This window comes from Vulpes lagopus, chromosome 2 (assembly GCF_018345385.1).
Source record: "Vulpes lagopus strain Blue_001 chromosome 2, ASM1834538v1, whole genome shotgun sequence".
Classification (NCBI taxonomy): domain Eukaryota; kingdom Metazoa; phylum Chordata; class Mammalia; order Carnivora; family Canidae; genus Vulpes; species Vulpes lagopus.
Window position 1 is genome coordinate 120,645,601 of NC_054825.1, and position 18,024 is coordinate 120,663,624.

At 35.1% G+C, this 18,024-nt stretch overlaps 1 protein-coding gene across 3 annotated transcripts in view; it reads left to right on the plus strand.

Annotated features, from left to right (window-relative positions):
* NKAIN2 (sodium/potassium transporting ATPase interacting 2) overlaps positions 1–18,024 on the plus strand; it is a 951,703-nt gene that overhangs the window by 459,063 nt on the left and 474,616 nt on the right. The window lies entirely within an intron of this gene.

Genomic DNA, 18,024 nt, shown 5'->3' on the forward strand with positions numbered 1-18,024 from the left:
CAATCCATGTTTCATTCTTTCACTGACAATTTTAAAAGAAGTTCTTGAAATACTCATTTTATCCTTTTTGTCTTAACATTTCAAAATGAGGTGTGGACATAATTTAAAATTTTGTAGGTCTCTTCTGATTTTAAATGACATGAATGCCTTCAACTCTGCACTTCGTATGTATCATTTTGATGATTCTCTATGCATTTTAACATTTGCCTTAGGCTCAGATCATTTAAGAATTATACATTATAGCTATTTGTTTGTTTAGTTAATTATTTAAAAATCTTTTTTTTCCTAGTAAAGATAAATGCATGGCTGGTTCTAAAAGTCATAGAAGATTATCTCTAATTTCTGGCCCACTTTTAATACTCACTTTTGTTCACATGTTCCTTCCTCAAGTCTCTAGAATATACAGAATTTTGCCTAACACTTCAGCTTCCTTTTCGTCAGTTCAGCCCACCACATATATGGTAGACAGCCAACTGTTCCACTCTGCTTGTTTATCAATAAATTTAGGTCTGGCCTTCCTCTTCCAGCAGTTGGCTGAAGTAATAGTTGCAGAACTGTACCTGTCACATGCTCAGTTTGCTTTTTTTTTTGACTCAAAAGTATAACAATAACCATTAAAGTGCATTAAACCTATTTTACTTTGAGATGATTTTCTTTCTATCAATGAGATCTGATAGAAAGACAAAAAAGGTTGTACAAAGATGTGGAAGTCTAATGACTCCTATTTAATTTTATATTCCCAGATTGTTCTTTGAATATCAATTTATAATTACTATAAAATATCCAAATCTTTGTTCATTTCTTGATATGTTTGTCTTCTAGCTAGTTTCTATTTATAGATATTAACTTGTTTTGGTATTACAAAAATTAACTTGTCAGCCTTCTATATGTGTTGAAAATTTTTCTGTATCTCTCTTATGTATTTTTGTTTTGGTCACTTTAACCAAAATAACTATTATTTTAACTTTTATCTAATAAAATATTTATATTTTCCAAGTTTCCTGTCTTGGTAATGGAAATATATCCACCCTAAGTAATATATATATAATATCCTATAGTATAGGATTATAATTTTATATATTTCAAATGTTCATTATTATCTAAGGTATGTATTATTTAATATTTATACTAAGCTTTTAATTACTCTGGAATGTATTTAAGTATTTAATATTAAGTAGGGCTCCAACACTAGCTTCTTCCATATGGGAAACCATTTGTTCTATCATTTATTTTCCCAAATAATAGGAATATCTTATTTGTTTATATTAAATTATCAAATGTACTGGATTTTTTTCTCAATTTTTTTCTCTATTCTCTTCCACTGATTTATGTGTATCCTGTTTCACTACCTAATTCGTGATTATAATGGCTTTATAGTATGTGACAGATGGTAAAACAAGTCTGCTCAATATTTTACTTGTTCATACCTCCCTTGGCTATTCTCCAGCTTTTATTCCTTAATGTTAATTTAAAAATCATTATATCCAATTCAAAACAAAACAAAACCTATTAGGATTATAATTAGAATTGCTTTTTTTAAAAAAAATTAATTTCACAGAGGGATAATTTATGAAGTTTAGACTCCTCACCCAAGAATTTAATACGTCATTTTATTCTAATCTGTCTTGTTTTATTTTGATCTTCAGTAAGATTTTATAGATATTTTCATATAGATTTTGTGCCATTGTTGTTAAATTTATTCATATGTGTTTTGTAGGTTTCATAACAATTGTGAGTAGAATATTTTCCCTAAATGTCTTTTATTGAAAGGGAGAAAATATGTATCTTTGGCACATTTTACATGTCTGAATTCTCTTACTAATATAGTAAAGATGTTATAGCATCTCTTGGGTTATTTCAGGTAATATCTTTAAAGGGAAACTTTAAAAATAAATAAATAAAAGGAAACTTTTGTTGTTTACATCTAATATTATTTATTTTATATTCTTGTGTATTCACAATATGCTAGAAAAAAATGTTAAATATTAATGACAATAAGAAGAATCTCAGTCACATTCCTGAATTTAAAAGTAAAGAGTTTAGTATTTTCTAATTTATTGTTAAATTGCTATTTATTAAGCAGTCTTTATTATATTTAAGTAGTTTCCTTCAGTTATCAGCAATGGCAATATATATTACTAAATATTTTTCAGCCTACAGTAGTATGATAGTATCATTTCTTTTTTTAAAAAATTTTGGATGCATTCAGATAGGTTAATAAATGTTCTTATATTAACCCAACCTTCCTGTGCTAGACTATAGCTTGTTTAATATATTATCCTTTGCTCCAGTTGCTGTATTCTACTTCCGATATTTTTATTTACACTTTTTGCAACTTTATTAAAAAAATAGGTTGATTCATAGCTTTTCACCTATAATATTTTGCAAATTATGCAAACTTCATAGAATAAATTGGGATTTCCTACTGTTATCTGGAAGAGTTCAAATAGGATCAGAGATACTAATATTTTCTAAAACTCATCTAGTATGAAATAATCTAGTCCTGGTACTTTCATGAATGGTAGCAATTTAATCATCTTTCCAATCTATTCTACAGTAATTGGTCTTTTCAAGTTTTCCACTTCTTGCATGATTTTAGTAATCTAAATTTTGACAGAGCATCTATTTTCTGGAGCTTTCATTTTATGGTATTGTAGAGTTTCAGGAATGCTTGATTCCTTTCTTTTTGAAATATCTTCTGTATCCCTGGTTGGTCTCTTTTCTCATTCCTTTTTTTCCTTTTTTTTTCATATTTCATGTAGTATTTTCCCTGAATCTAGAGGAAAGTGAAAGCAGATAAGACCAAAGACCTGCTTTTGCCCTCCTCCTTCATTCCACAGCAGTAGGAAGAAGCAGGGACTTGGCAGCCTGAGCACTACCTACACGGTATATTTGCTGATCTTTATGTTAGTGAATGTGGCAAATTGATGATGTAGATTTATGACTTTCTTCAGTTTAGATTTTTTTAGCATAGTTTATATGTTAAATAACAATTATAAACCACCATTTTAAAAGGGAAAAAATGATTGGGACTGAACAGAGAATTTCCACTTCAAGTTACTTACTTCTCAAATACACTAACAGCTTTCATTTCCTATTCCAGCCAGACTGACACTAAATAAAGAAGTGGTCTTCAGGGGCAGTGATTCCTATACAATTGCTTCTGTGTAATATTCTTTTTTTTTTGTGTGTGTGTAATATTCTTTATGCTATGTATTTCAAAATAAATCTTTCGTTGCAACAAGATCACAAAATACTCTGAAGTTGACCCTTCAGGTGCCTTGTGAACAGTTTTCCTTGCAGGATACTTTTTGATTGCCCAGCTGTCTCTTTAATGGAATAGTTGTCATTTTTCTGGTCATCTCTGTGTTTTATGTGTAGACATCTTGTCAGTGGTTTTTGGAAACTTTGCCTCATCTGGGAACTCCATACACCAGAACATGTTATCTAAAGTCCACAGTTAAACCTCTGTCTGCCTAGACCTGTCATTTTCTAGAACACAATGGAATCAATTTTTTTTTCTCTCTCTCCCACCCCTTTTTTTTTTCTTTTAAAGGTACACTCATATTTAAGGAATTTGTAAAGGAAATGTTTTACTACTTGTGTTAAAATCATTCCATCTAGAATTTATTTGTATGGAGGGGAAGGGAGTCATAGGATGAAACTTATTAGCATGTGTATGCAAGAAGATGCCCCGTGGAAGTGAAGCTGCTAGTTTTTAAATAATTTCACTTCATAGCAACAATAAAATTGGAACCAGGAGACATCTTATTTTAATTCTTTTGTCATTGTTTTGAAAGGTAAGTGTTTGATTAAAGGCTTAAATGCTTATATTTACATTCAAAGTTACACTTTCAGAGTAGTTTTTGTTTAAAAATTTATAATGAGGCAAAATTATATTTTGACATAGTTGTCATTCCGTCTTCTTCTAAAGCCTTTGTTTCTCCTTTCTCATTCTCTTTTTCTTGTTTCTTTTCTATTATTATTTCATTATTATTATTTTAATGCAAGACATTTAATCAAAGGCATCAGGGAGCGTGTGGACATTGTGTGAGGTTCTTTTAGCAAATGATGCTGTCAGCTGCAAACTTAGTAATATTAAAATCATCTTGGCCCCGTAACTTTAGGTCAGTCTAGAACAATCACATGGGCCGGATTTTCTTTTCTTGCTCACCTGCATTGATGAGGTGAGCATTGCTTACGCGGCCTACTGTGGGAATGAAACTCTCTGGTTTTAAGAAAGAGGCTAAAAATGTATGTGTTTTAACAAACCTAATGCAATTTTATCAAGGTGAAGTTAAAATCCTTTGTAATGTCTTTTAATGCCCCTGCTGTTATTGATGCCTTAAGACTGAAAGTGAATGAATTTTGATAAACCAGATAGAACACTTGCTTTTAGATATCTGATGCTAACACCTATTCTCAAGGTATAATATAATTAAGGCTTTTCTCAACTAACGATATATGTAATGAATGAACTGTTTTAAAACATTATTTTTTTTTCTACAAATGGCAATTTTCTAGTTTAAGTGCGCTTTCACTGTTCTTCATAAAATAGTGAGAATAAGTGAGACCACAGAGAACATTTGCCATTTATCTGGTGGTGCCTCTTTTCCTGTACCATGGCCACCCCCTTCATTATGAGAAATAGACTGCCCATTATTGTACAACCCCACTTTATTTTCATGTATAACACCATTGTTAATATGCAAAGAAGGGCAGAATTATTTTTTTTAAGATTTTATCTATTTATTCATGAGAGACACAGAGAGAGAGGCAGAGACATAGGCAGAGAGAGAAGCAGGCTCCCCGCTGAGCAGGGAGCCCGATGCAGGGCTCGATCCCAGGACCCCGGGATCACACCCTGAGCCAAAGGCAGATACTCAACCACTGAGCTACCCAGGCATCTCCAGAATCTTTTTTTTTTTTTTTTGCAAATTTTAAAATTCAAAAAATTTTGGCTTTTCAGTATTACTGAGGTAATTGTAGCATTTCCCTCAAATTTTGGTTCTTTTTTAAACACTGAATACCTTAGATTTACATTTGTTCATGATTAAGCCTCCACTCAGCTTTCACTCTTTGTAAATCAGAGTATAATGAACTTATTTTTTTTAGATTGCTTTTAGTCATAAGAAGATATATACAGAATATAAGTATAAATTGAAATTTATAAGCAGGAAACACTGATATAATGGAATTGCTTGACCCCAAAATTCTTTGGTTTTCTTTTCTTTTAAAACTTATTTGATGTTTTAATTTTTTAGTGGTTCTTGAAAACATTTTATATTAATATTTTCATTTTACAATTTTATTCAGCTATGTGTGTATAAATATATGTCCAAGCAGAAATTACATATACCACAGTTGGTTAGTAGGGATATTTAGAAGTTCAGATATTATCAAGAAGATGCAAAAGTTTCATGAAATACGTGATGCAAAAATTATATAAAAATTGCATTAAAATCAAGCTACATAAAAGTAAGAAAGGTGTACAAAATAATGGCATGTGCTACCAAAATAATAGATTCTGTATCTAAAAGACCTCAACTCACCGAAATACTACTTTTTCCACATTTCTCCACCGTGATCTGGGAATAAATTATAGAGCAGTGAAATAAATACAAACTAACTTAGGGTCGCTTGGGTGGCTCAGTTGGTTAAGCCTCTGCAGCCTCATCTATGATCATGATCCCAGGGGTCGAGCCCCCCCTAGGGCTCCAGCCTCAGCATGGACGTCTGCTTCTCCTTCTCCCTCTACCTCTGCTCCTGTGCTCTTTCTCACTCTCTTAAATAAATAAAATCTTTCAAAACATATATGTAAATTAATTTAGACTTTCCCCCACAATTATTAGGAGTAATTAATACACTCAGGAAAATAATTATTTAGGATAAAAATATTTCACTAAGATCTAATCCCTTTTGAGACTTCTAGGTGTGCCATCTGCTTTAATATTAGATGTGCCTTTTGCATACTTGCAAAAAGATATAAACTCTCTGTAGGTAAATCCTTCATGGTATATTTTTGTCAAAAGGTAAATGGATTGAGATGTATTTAAATTTTTAAGAGTTTATTTGAGCAAAAGTCAATTCAAATGGATCAACATCCCATATAGCAGATAAAAAGGAGCACCAGGGAACTGTACAAAATGAAAGACCTTTATAGGCAGAAGGGAGCAGGAACAAGAAAGTTATACTAGGCCAAAAAAGTGGGTTACTTTCCTTTAGGGGATGATGGCAGGGGTCTGTTAGGAGGATAACCTAACTTGTGCTGATCCAGGCAATTCCTGAGTGACTGGTTTAAGATTCCATTTCTGGAAGAGATAAAACTATAATTGAGTCAAGTTTCAGTTTGGTGATGTGACACTTATCATAAGTGACTTCATTTGGGGCCTGTTGTCTTGTTTTTACCACTTTATACTAGATCAATCAAACCATCCCTAAGATAATTTTCTCTCTCTCTCTTGCTCATAAATTGCATGCAGGTGTTCCTAGATGGTGATTAAACCTGAAATAATTATGTTAATAACAATTACCATGATTCCTTGCATGTAACCATATTCACTATAATGTATATAAACTATCGTCTGAGTCTTTCCCATGGTCACTCAAGGTAGAATGATAAAGTTTTCAGTTTTACAGACAACTGATGCTTAGTGAAATTAAGTAACCTTCCCAGTATATCCTACTGCTAGTATGTAGACACTTTAGATTGGTCATAGGTCTGTCTTCAAAGATCTTGGCTTTTCTTCTTGGTTATATGGCCTCTCTAAGGAATGAAAGGGCACAAGACAGTGAATCCTATACAGTTAATGACAGAGAGCACACACATGAAGCACACATGACATACTCAAATCACTAATGGGGTTTCTGGTGTCACTCACCAATTCCTACAACCTAACCTGTCCCTGCAACCTCGAACCACAAATGGTATCCAACCAATTGCTGCCTCCTTCTTTGCTGCATTTCTGCCTCCTGTGCTTCTGCTCACATGCCGGAGTGATTACTTCTGATTTCAGAGCTCAAAGGGTAGCAGTAAGGAATTCCTAGCATTTAAATTTCCAATTCCTTGAAGTCTAGCAAAAGATTATTAAGAGACAGGTTCATGAACTCTATTTGTACTGCTCCATTACTGCTCCCATTTCACCCTGAACAGATCTTCATAGGTCTCTAACTGTTGTCTCATTCTCCTCCGCTGTAGACAAATTCAGCTAATCCCTACTACACGGTGCAACATTTGCTGAATTGCTGAAGTTATAGATTTAAAAACTCTGACTGGCTCTGTAGGTAGGAAAAGAACAACACATGCTGAGGATTTGTCTCATTACTGGGAAACCCTTTACTTTCTGGGTCCCATTGCTAGATGCTGTCAGCAGCCCCAGCTATAGCTAAAGTACTTTGTCTTCTCCCTTCTAGAATTGTATCGATTCCTGTACGCTTGCATGTGGGTTACACCGTGGCAATTACTTTAATTTCTTTGAATTTCCTAATCTTTAAATTGGGGATGCTTATGCTTACTCTAGCTACCAAGAATGGGCAGAAAAAGGGTTTTACAAAACAGAAAGCACAAATATTTGGAAGGATACAAGCAGGAGCTGTATGCAGTATGACTTACAAATGTCATGCCTGTTAAGGAAATTATGGTTTTTCTGCAAAATCAAATTCCTGGTGAATTTGGAAACAATTTCCTGGGGTTACAACCTGAAAACACTGCTAAATGACTAGCCAAAGAACTATTTTTCCATTCCCTGTATTGTTTTGGTTTGATATTCAAAGTACAATCTAAGGGCTACTTAAAACGTTATTTTCTTCAGTGTATTTCCATGCAGCGAGTAATTTTTTCTTTCCTCTTTTGCTCACAAAATTGTTTCCTGTACTTCAGCCACTTCTTTAAACTATCTGAACAGTTTCAACTTCTCCAATCATATTAAAGTTGAAGGGCTGCAAAATCTATTAAAAACATAAAAGACTTAAGTATGGATTATGTTATAACCTTCATATACCATTTACCCCTTCCTTATGCTTCCATGCTGTGAATGGTCTGTTCTTTTAATGCTGCTCTTCGTTTGTATCATGCTAATATATTTGATTTCACAATTCATTCTTAGTGCTTCTACAGCCTGTTGTTAATAATTGGAAAGTCATAGGGTTTGGGCAACTATGTCCTTTCGTGGAGAAGAGTAATTTTAAATAGCATATCTTATGAGCTCCTTTGTAGAACTATGTAGGAATATAAGGATGGCATCCATCAAATATATTGGAAAGTTAAGGAAATAATTCTATTGATACTAAATTGAATACAGATTGATATATAAGTATATTTATAGCTCTGATATGTGGACAGAAGGAAATGGAGGCTGCTCTCAAAAAACTCAGGATAGATGTGAGAGCTCTGACACGTTACATATAATACATTTTTCTTTGTCTATTATCGGCTATGCATGTTTCCTCAAAAAAGTATTCACTGAATGTATTTTCTGAAGTTTGTCTTCATGTGAGGTTGTAGAGTAATGAGGGCAAGGGTAGCAGCTTTTTCTTTTTAAGTGAAATCGTTTTAAGACTGCTGGACTGGACATATTTTTAAATTATTTCGGAATTAGAACAATTACAGACTCTTGCATTTAATCTATGGTACCTAATGTAAAGTTTCAAGTTTACAACATTTTCTATGAAAACCACTTTTAGTATTTAGATGATTTTTCACAGTACGGTGTTTTATTTATTGGTAAACAGTTAATTGCTAAGAATATGAAAGCATTCAAGCCCCCTGCTGCTTTTATTTTGTCAGTAATCAACAGTAAGGAAACTCTGACCTCTCTGTTATTATATTTAGATCTTTCGTCTAGGTAGCCTCTGTTTCATACATTTATGGTTGTAATATATAGTGAATAAGGACTTTTAATTCAATCTTCTATTCCAGGAAATAGTTTGGGTCAAAATACGTACTTGTCTAGAAGAGATAGTCAGCTGGTTTATCACCGTAAAAATAATAAAACTTCCCTTGATTTATTTTGCTTCCATTTTTCTTTTTTAAACTTCCCTTTCTTCACTGAAGAGACCTATCAAGTCTTTTTTTTTATTTTTATAAATTTATTTTTTATTGGTGTTCAATTTGCCAACATATAGGATAACACCCAGTCTCATCCCATCAAGTGCCCCCCTCAGTGCCCGTCACCCAGTCACCCCCACCCCCCGCCCACCTCCCCTTCCACCACCCCTAGTTCCTTAGTAAAGACCTATCAAGTCTTTATGTTGATCCCAGTCATCTTCACAACATCATCTAATGGGCCATTATAACCACAAAATGAAAGTAAACTCAGAGAGGTTATCCCCGTTGTTTTCAGGATTATTTGGACTTGCTTTATTCTTTGGCTTTGGAAGCTATAGGTCTACATCTGAAATTTTTGGTAAAGCCTGTGGTGTGGAAAAAGACTGCACATAAATTAAAGAACGTTATTTTTTTATATGAGAAAAATTCCTTTCCAAGTTAAATGATTTAATAGTAAACTTTTTTGGACTTTATAGGTTCATTTTCTCAGGGATTTCTTTTATGCTTTAATTGCTTCCAGTTCCAATTGTTGATGTACTTTTTTTTTGTATGTATAAATTTATTTATTTATACCCTTACTCTTCCCAAAATTAAGAGAACTTTCACCGTACAAACCAATCTTTTCCATTAACTTGTCCTCTTTGATCCTTCCAAGACTGGGAGCATGTGTAGATCTTGAAAGACTGAGCTCTTTTAAGTGACTGGCTCTCAGGCATCCAGCTAACAAATGATAAGTCAGGATGTAGGTATATTTCTAACATCGACTTTCCTAACTCTCAGAGTTGCTGAACAGAATTATCATCCCTCAGATAAAGGATTTAGTTATTCTCCAAGCATCCCCTGACAACTGCTGGCAATGCAAATTATCTCTAGGCGGCCCTGCCCTCCTGAATTAGTAGCTGGAAGTGGGGGCCAGACATGCGCTTTGATACAAGCCCTGCAGATGAGTCTGATATGTAAAGATTTATGTAAAGATTTATGACATCTTTCTTGAGGGATGACTCAAGAGAGAGCTTTGGTTTGGTTTGTTTTGTTTTCCTGCAATGGAGTTCAGGAAAATAGATTTTTTTAAATCTCTAAATTGATCAGTCATTTGGCTGTATTCACTTCTGGTTGTATTCTTTTAAGCATATTAGCTCAAAACAAGGTTCTTGTTAGCTTTTTTATAATCAGATACTCCGTATTTTCTCTACTTCCCTAAGGAGGGAAAGGAGAAGACTGTCTCACTGCCGTCCTGGAGGAACATCCTTGAAGTCACAGGCACAGGTTATACCTAAAAACAACTTATTTGGATTTTGTTTGTTTTTGCTCTTTAAAAATTTAGTGTCATTACAGAATAACATTCAGTCTTTGAAATGCAAATCATATAAAACCTAAAACAGCCCTTGACGATTTTGATGGACCAAAGGAAAGGGAAAAGCCTTCATGGGAAGCCATTGGTTACCACCTTAGTATGGTTTGAAGTCTTCCTGTGTTTTTTTCTCAGCCCCAGAATGCAGTCCTGGCTCTGAGGATACACCATGGCTCCTGCACTTAGGATTTTAGTTACAATTTAGCCAACTTCAGCCAATCATGGTTACCCTGACTTCGATCATTTATTTCCTCTCTCTCTCTCTCTCTCTCTCTCTCTCTCTCGCGCTCTTTTTTTTTTTTTTTTTTCAATTTCAAGAGCCACGCACCGCCATCTACAACAAATCCTCTTAACTCTGCAGACATGTTTTTTGCTTTTGGGAGCACAGATATGCAAAACTGAAGTATCATGACTATTAATAAGTCTGTGGCAATAAATTGATGGTTGTTTCATTATTTGAATTGACATTTCTTTTTAAGTTTTTGTTTAAATTCTAGTAAAATACAGTGTAATGTTAGTATCAGGTGCACAAGTTAGTGATTCAGCATTTCCTTACAATGCCTGGTACTCATCAGTGCCCTCCTTAAATCCCATCACCTATTTAACCCGTCTCCCCACCCATTTCCTCTCTGGTAACCATCAATTTGTTTTCTAGTTTGCCTCTTTTTTCCCCCTATGATCATTTTGTTTCTTAAATACCACATATGAGCAAAATCATATGGTATTTGTCTCTGACTGACTTATTTTGCTTAGCATAATACACTCTAGCTCCTTCCACATCATTTCAAATGGCAAGATTTCATTATCTTGGATGGCTGAGTAGTATCCCATTGTGTGCTGCATCGGTTTACATTCCCATTAGTATTGCAAGAGGGTTCCCCTTTCTCCACATCCTTTCCAACACTTTATTATTTGTTTGTTGCTTTGTTGATTTTAGCCATTCTGACAGGTGTGAGGTGATATCTCACTATAGTTTTGATTTGTAGTTCCCTGATAACCAGTAAGGCTGAGCCTCTTTTCATGTGTCTGTTAGTCATCTTGCATGTCTTCTTTTTTTTTTTCAAATATTTTATTTATTTATTCATGAGAGACACACAGAGAGAGAGAGAGGCAGAGACACAGGCAGAGGGAGAAGCAGGCTCCATACAGGAAGCCCAATGTGGGACTCGATCCCGGGTCTCCAGGATCATGCCCTGGGCTGAAGGTGGCGCTAAACCGCTGAGCCACCCAGGCTGCCCCATCTGCATGTTTTCTTTGGAAAAATGTCTACTAATGTCTTCTCATTTTTTAATTGGATTATTTGTTTTTTGGGTTAACCTTATAAGTTCTTTATATATTGTAGATACTAACCGTTTATCAGATATGTCATAATGTGAGACAGGAAACCATTAAAATCCTGGAGGAGGACATAAGCAGTAGCCTCTTTGACATTGGCCATAGCAGCTTCTTACTAGATATGTCTCCTGAGGTAAGGGAAACAGAAGGAAAAATAAACTATTGGGACTTCATCAAAATAAAAAGCTTCTGGACAGCAAGGGAAACAGACAACAAAACTAAAAGGCAGCGTACAGAATGAATTGAGTGCTTTTGAAATTTTGATTTATTCATTTTTTACTAGGATTCGTAACTTAAATCATAAAACGATTATTTTTTAAAGCTTTTATTTATTCATGAGAGAGAGAGAGAGGCAGAGACATAGGCAGAGGAAAAGACAGGCTCCCTATGGGGAGCCCAATATGGGACTTGATCCCAGAACTGTGGGATCACACCCTGAGCCAAAGGCAGATGCTCAACTACTGAGCCACCCAGATGTCCCCATCAAATGAATATTTTGAAAAAATAGCTTATTAAGTCACTCTCATATTGAAAAGCAAGTTTTCACAACTTTGCTCTTCACATTTGGCACAAGGACAATAATCTGTAACTGGTATTCCAGATGAATAATTTATTGAGACATTATTACATCAGAAAAAAATAACCTGGGTCAAAGTTTACGCAAAAGTTTTCAATGCATTTGATTATGCTCCAAACTTTATTTAGGTTGTAGGAGTTTGTAAGTAATGGGAAGCTAACACATGTCATAATTCTGTCTAGAGATCTCATTTCTAAAATGTTGATGAAGAATCTGTTAGAGGCAAGCCTCTAATGATATTATTTTCAACTTGGTTTAAAAAACAAAACAAAAAAAAGAACCTCTGTTACTTATTTACTTGAAGTTAAATTATACTCAGCCAAATTTTGTTGCTGTAACAATACAGCTAGCAGAGATAAATCACAATCCTTTAAGTATGGAATGCTCATAGGATCTCTGCCACCTGCCAATGAACAGACCTGTCGTGGCTTCACATTTCCGGATTTTAAGCTGAAACTTAGACGTCCTTAGGTCTCATCAGCTTGCAATGAAATAAAACTAAGGTCCTTTAACATCCAAATTCTCAAGACTCCCAAGTTCACACCTGCCCCAAATTAACATAAAATGCAATTTCCTCCACCCCATGTCCCTCTTGCATGTTACGTTCTAGCATGCCCAGGGATGTTCATCCATGTCCAAGAGATTAGTCCTGGTTATTTTACCTCACCAATGAAGTCCGTACTCAAATACGCTTCTGCGTGGCCAAAGGACCACGCAGTATCTACCAGGAATGGCAAGTGCGCCATAAACTGCCACAACCTACTGCAGGGTGACTGCACCCAGACAGTCCAGTTACTATGCCATTTTCTATTTTACTGCTGCCATAGCTACTAGGGGCCGGAGATTAGTTTTCCCAATACGCGCTGTCACAATATTACTCTGAGCCTTCATAACCACTAATGAGCCAGTCTCTGCTGACTGGCTCGGGCTTTGATGGCAACCCATCCTCAAAGAGCCCCTTAAAGTCTGTCAAGCCCTGTCTATGCTAGAGAACCACTTGCCTTGCCCCCAGGGTACAGCGGTCACTACTTATTCCATTTCCTAAAACCCCTCTACAGTGCCCAACTTTGGTAGGGTCAGAACATCATTTATACTCTAGGATTAGGCCCAGCGCTTCTGGTTAGGAATTCCTATGTCCTTATATTACACTTGGGTCACTAATCGACATTTTCCTTGTGGTGCGCTTCCTCTCAGAACCCTGGTTTTTCTTCCTGTCCTCTAGTGTTATTTGGGACCGCAGCAGTGCATCATTTGAACGATGTTGATGCTCAAATGAAAAGGAAGTAGGTCAGGGACCCTTTCCCTCTCCATCCTCACAGGAATTATTTTGTGTCAATACAGTGATTCGTATAGATTCCTGGGGAGGGGTATTGAATGATTTACATGCCAGTCAACAACATGGAAGCATTTACCTTTGCCTGACTGAATTAGATCCTATTTTGGCTGTGCTTTCTCCATTGACCTTAAGTGAAACTAACTGTGCTCTTGATTCATATAAACTAAAAGGCAGTGTTTATAGAATAATGGAGAGTCTTTACTCTTCACTGATGCGGAGACCTCTCCCTCATGCCAATTGCCATTTTCATTTTTCAACAATTTGAATGCTTAGCTTCCCTGGAGCAGTCTATAACAGAGTGAAGAAATACATCAGAACCTCCAAGCACTAACCACATACCTAATGAGGAGAGTTTTACTGGTCAGTAATTTCCAAAGTCATGACTTTTCTCCCATAGTTACATGGGACAATGTGGGGCATTTGTGTGGAAATTGCTAGATGCTCATAATTTAATAAAATATTTTCCTCTAAAAATCATAAACTTGGGTTAGAGACAAGGTCCCTGAATCTGAGGAGAAGGATCTGGCTCTCTTAGTTCTGAAGTATGTTCACTTGTCCCTTCCTGTCCAAGTCGAATGAACTCCTTTTTTTTTTTTAATTTTTATTTATTTATGATAGTCAGAGAGAGAGAGAGAGAGAGGGGGGGGGCAGAGACATAGGCAGAGGGAGAAGCAAGCTCCATGCACCGGGAGCCCGACGTGGGATTCGATCCCAGGTCTCCAGGATCGTGCCCTGGGCCAAAGGTAGGCGCCAAACCACTGCGCCACCCAGGGATCCCTCGAATGAACTCTTTAAGCTTTAGTTTCTTGCTCATATCTATTGTCAGTTATTGCAAGTATAGAATAAAAGATTAATATAGGATATTGAGCATGAGTCTGGTACAAGACTCTCAAGTTATTGTTTATCATGTTAAAAGGTGTCACTACCTTGTGTCATCATCCTTAGCCATTCTTTACTGAGGCTTAAAGCAAAGGAACATCATCTAGGAGTCAAAAAGGTTCTGAACTAAAAGATAATCAAAAAATTTTAAGAGCTTTTCTGCATAGGGTTCCAATATTCTTCTATCAGAAATTTATTTTAAAATGGTATTTATGTATCTCCTTGTCACAAATCTATAACAAAACTTGAGTACCAATAGACCTCTTCTTCCTCTCTTTCCATTTTTAATGTTTCCATTATGATTTCCATCTTTCAGAGCTCAGCAGAAAAAGGTCCACTATTTTTTTTCCAATCTTGCTTGTTGTCATGAGTACCATTACCAGGAATGAACCATTTTCAATCTGACACTGAAAAGCAAAATAAATAACACATATGGTTGTAAACTGTCACACTGAAGATGTTCCAAAATGTCCATTGCTCACTATTTCCATAATTTACCTCTCAACAGCCCTATTTACCTGGGGATTGTTTTTATGGGTTTTTGTCTACACTAAGGCGTACATGACAAGGCCATATACGTTCATCTGGGATAAACAGAATTATAAATAATATATAATTTTAAATGTAAAATGATCAAAGATCCTAGGAAAGCAGCTCCTTGTTTTCTGTGAACTCAGCAGATAATGCCTACATCAGTAATGTTTGGTGCATTGAAGACCATGCTATACTGTGCCCATTAATAGTAGAGATGCTATTTCAAACCATTTTAGAATAGTACAGGAAACCATTTCATATCATGCTGTGGTGAGGGCTCCCATGGGAATTTGGTGAAGTCTTCAGAGAGTAATGTGGTTTTAGTATGTCCATGGCTAACAGCATATCAAAGGTTTCTCCAGGGTAATCATGTGTGAAAGTTTATGGATGGTCCTGTGACCAGTAAAGAAATGGTCTTCCCAGTTTGCTAAATTCAGTAAATAAGCATCTTAATCCATTTAAATGATTTCAAGTCTCATTGATTCTGAAGGTGTGTGAAGTCCACTGTCCTGCTATACACAAGGAGAATACAAGACTTGTTTGCAAAGGGCTTTAGGTTACATTAATAGTAATAATAGTAATAATAATAATAATAATAAGCATAATTGAGCTCTGAATATCAGTCCTTAGAAGATACAGATGAAGAAATTAGGGCAAGAAAATTGTCATAAATACAATTTTTAAAATTCCCTGTGGTAATCGCATAAATTTCTATAAATTGCCTATCACCTTTAATTAGGTTCTGAAACTGCTAAAACATGAGCATTTTAAACTGTTTTTGGATTCTAGAGTATTTTTTCATAGTAATTGGTTTTTCCTACATTTTCACAAATCAGATCACTGCCCTGAAAGGAAAAATGACATTTTTTAAAAGGGTGATATTTCTAAATAAGTATTTCCCAAGGATAATTTATGATTCCATTGTATTCTGACAATAGTGAACACGAGGAAATTATTTTGAAATAATAAGGAAAACATGGTTTATGTCACAAAAATGAGATCATCATAAACACCAGTGTGCATATATTCAAATTCCCATTCCCTTCCTTCAACTTTTCCTCCACAAGTGTATATTATTTTCTAACTGTACTTCTCTTTTCTATTATTTTCTATTCTATTCTGATATAAGGGCTGAAGTTCATTGGGTTAAATTTAATTATTCACTGAATACTTCCTTATAGTTATCTACTAAAATGAATAGAAAATATATAACTTAAAAGTAAAATTCACCAATTAAGAGTGTTGCACTTTGTTAAATGATTGGTTTCACATTTCTTTCATGATGCTTCACAATATTTCACACAAGAGAGAATTTGAAACTAGTTTTGTTGTTGCCGATGCATGACTGTGGCATTTCTCAGATCAGCCTCTGAAGGGAATAGCTGGGGGGCCTAGCTGTCCCTAGATGCTCACTTAGCAGAACTGTAGGATAGAGGATTTGCATACTGGCAGGCTAGTTGGGAGATGTGATGTTTAATATTCCCCCAAACCCCCAAATCCTCTGATTCCTAGATTTCTCGACTTTGTGATGGCTTTTGCAAATATTGAAAATTTTCTTCCATGACATAGACAATAGATTGTAAATATTTTAATGAAGACTTGTCTGTCCATCATTCCTCATTGATAATCTTGTTTTTATAATTTTTAAATATGCTCATATGTCAATATGGGCGATGTTTCAAAAATCTGTCTTAAGGTGAAATAGCTATTTTTTTTTTTTTTGTGAAATAGCTATTTGATTCCGATTCTATCTTTTTGCATTCAAAGTCTATGTATTATCAGGTGAAAACTAATAGAAGACACAAACACACACAAAATGATTATTTACCATATTCCGGTACATACTTTACTATACACACAAAGTATGCAGTATCTAAAATATCCTCTTCAACTTCAAGGGCTCACACAAAATTAAACATTATAAGAATAATGTCAGTCACCATATTAAAGACACCTAAGAGAAAAAATAAAAAATAAAGACACCTAAGAAAAGGAAACATTCATATCTGTCTGAGAAAGTTAATAAAGACTCTAGAGAAGGTAAAATTTGGGCCTCGGCTAGGATAATACATGTTATTTTGGCAGGCAAAAAAAAAAAAAAAAGAATCTAAAAAGGGATGATCAGAATATGCAGAGGCAGAGAGACAAGAAAGAGCTTATGATGTTCGCAAGACTTCAAGGGATTTTGCAGGGGCTTCTGGGTAAAAATAGCAGGAGTTAAATCCATTACCCTTTTTTTTTTTTCTTTCCTTCCTCTGTTCCTCCTTCCTCTTACCCATTCCTTCAGTTATCTTGGGTCCAATTGCCCTTGGTCTTCAGGTTACTAATAGATAATTGCCATTGCCACTGTCTCCTACCTCTTCCTTCACCTCTGCACCCCACAACACCAGCACCTGCTAGCAGTCCCAGATTAGTTTACTTGATTTTCACGATCAGAATGCATATGCATTTATTGAAGAGAAGCATTTTTGAAATAGATTGGTATGTATTTTCAGGAAAAAGTTCTCTTTACTCTTCTAACATGGTAGATTACTTCTTATAACTGAAGAGTTGGTAGGCAAGACATTTAGGGATGGTCCTTTTGAAAAATTAATGTCTGCTCTGTGGTGGCTTCCAAGATTTAGCTTCCAAGACTCAGGAAAGACTAGGTGACAAGGTGACATTTCAATAGCCTTTAGAGCTATAAACTGTGAATAGCTTTTAATAACTCCTTCCTACATGCAGTTGTATATTTGTTGTATAAGAGAAACATTGTGAAAATGAATGTGAGAATCTTATACCATTAAAAAAAATCAAACTATGGACTATAACTCTTAACGCATAAATGAGGTGTTTCAGGAATTTTAATGTGAATGACTGTGATTTCAATCCAAACAACTGATGATTAAAGAAAACCAAATCTGCCATGACACAGCACTTTTGTGGATCAATATAGCAACCTGCCTTTGAAATTTATATGCTGAGGC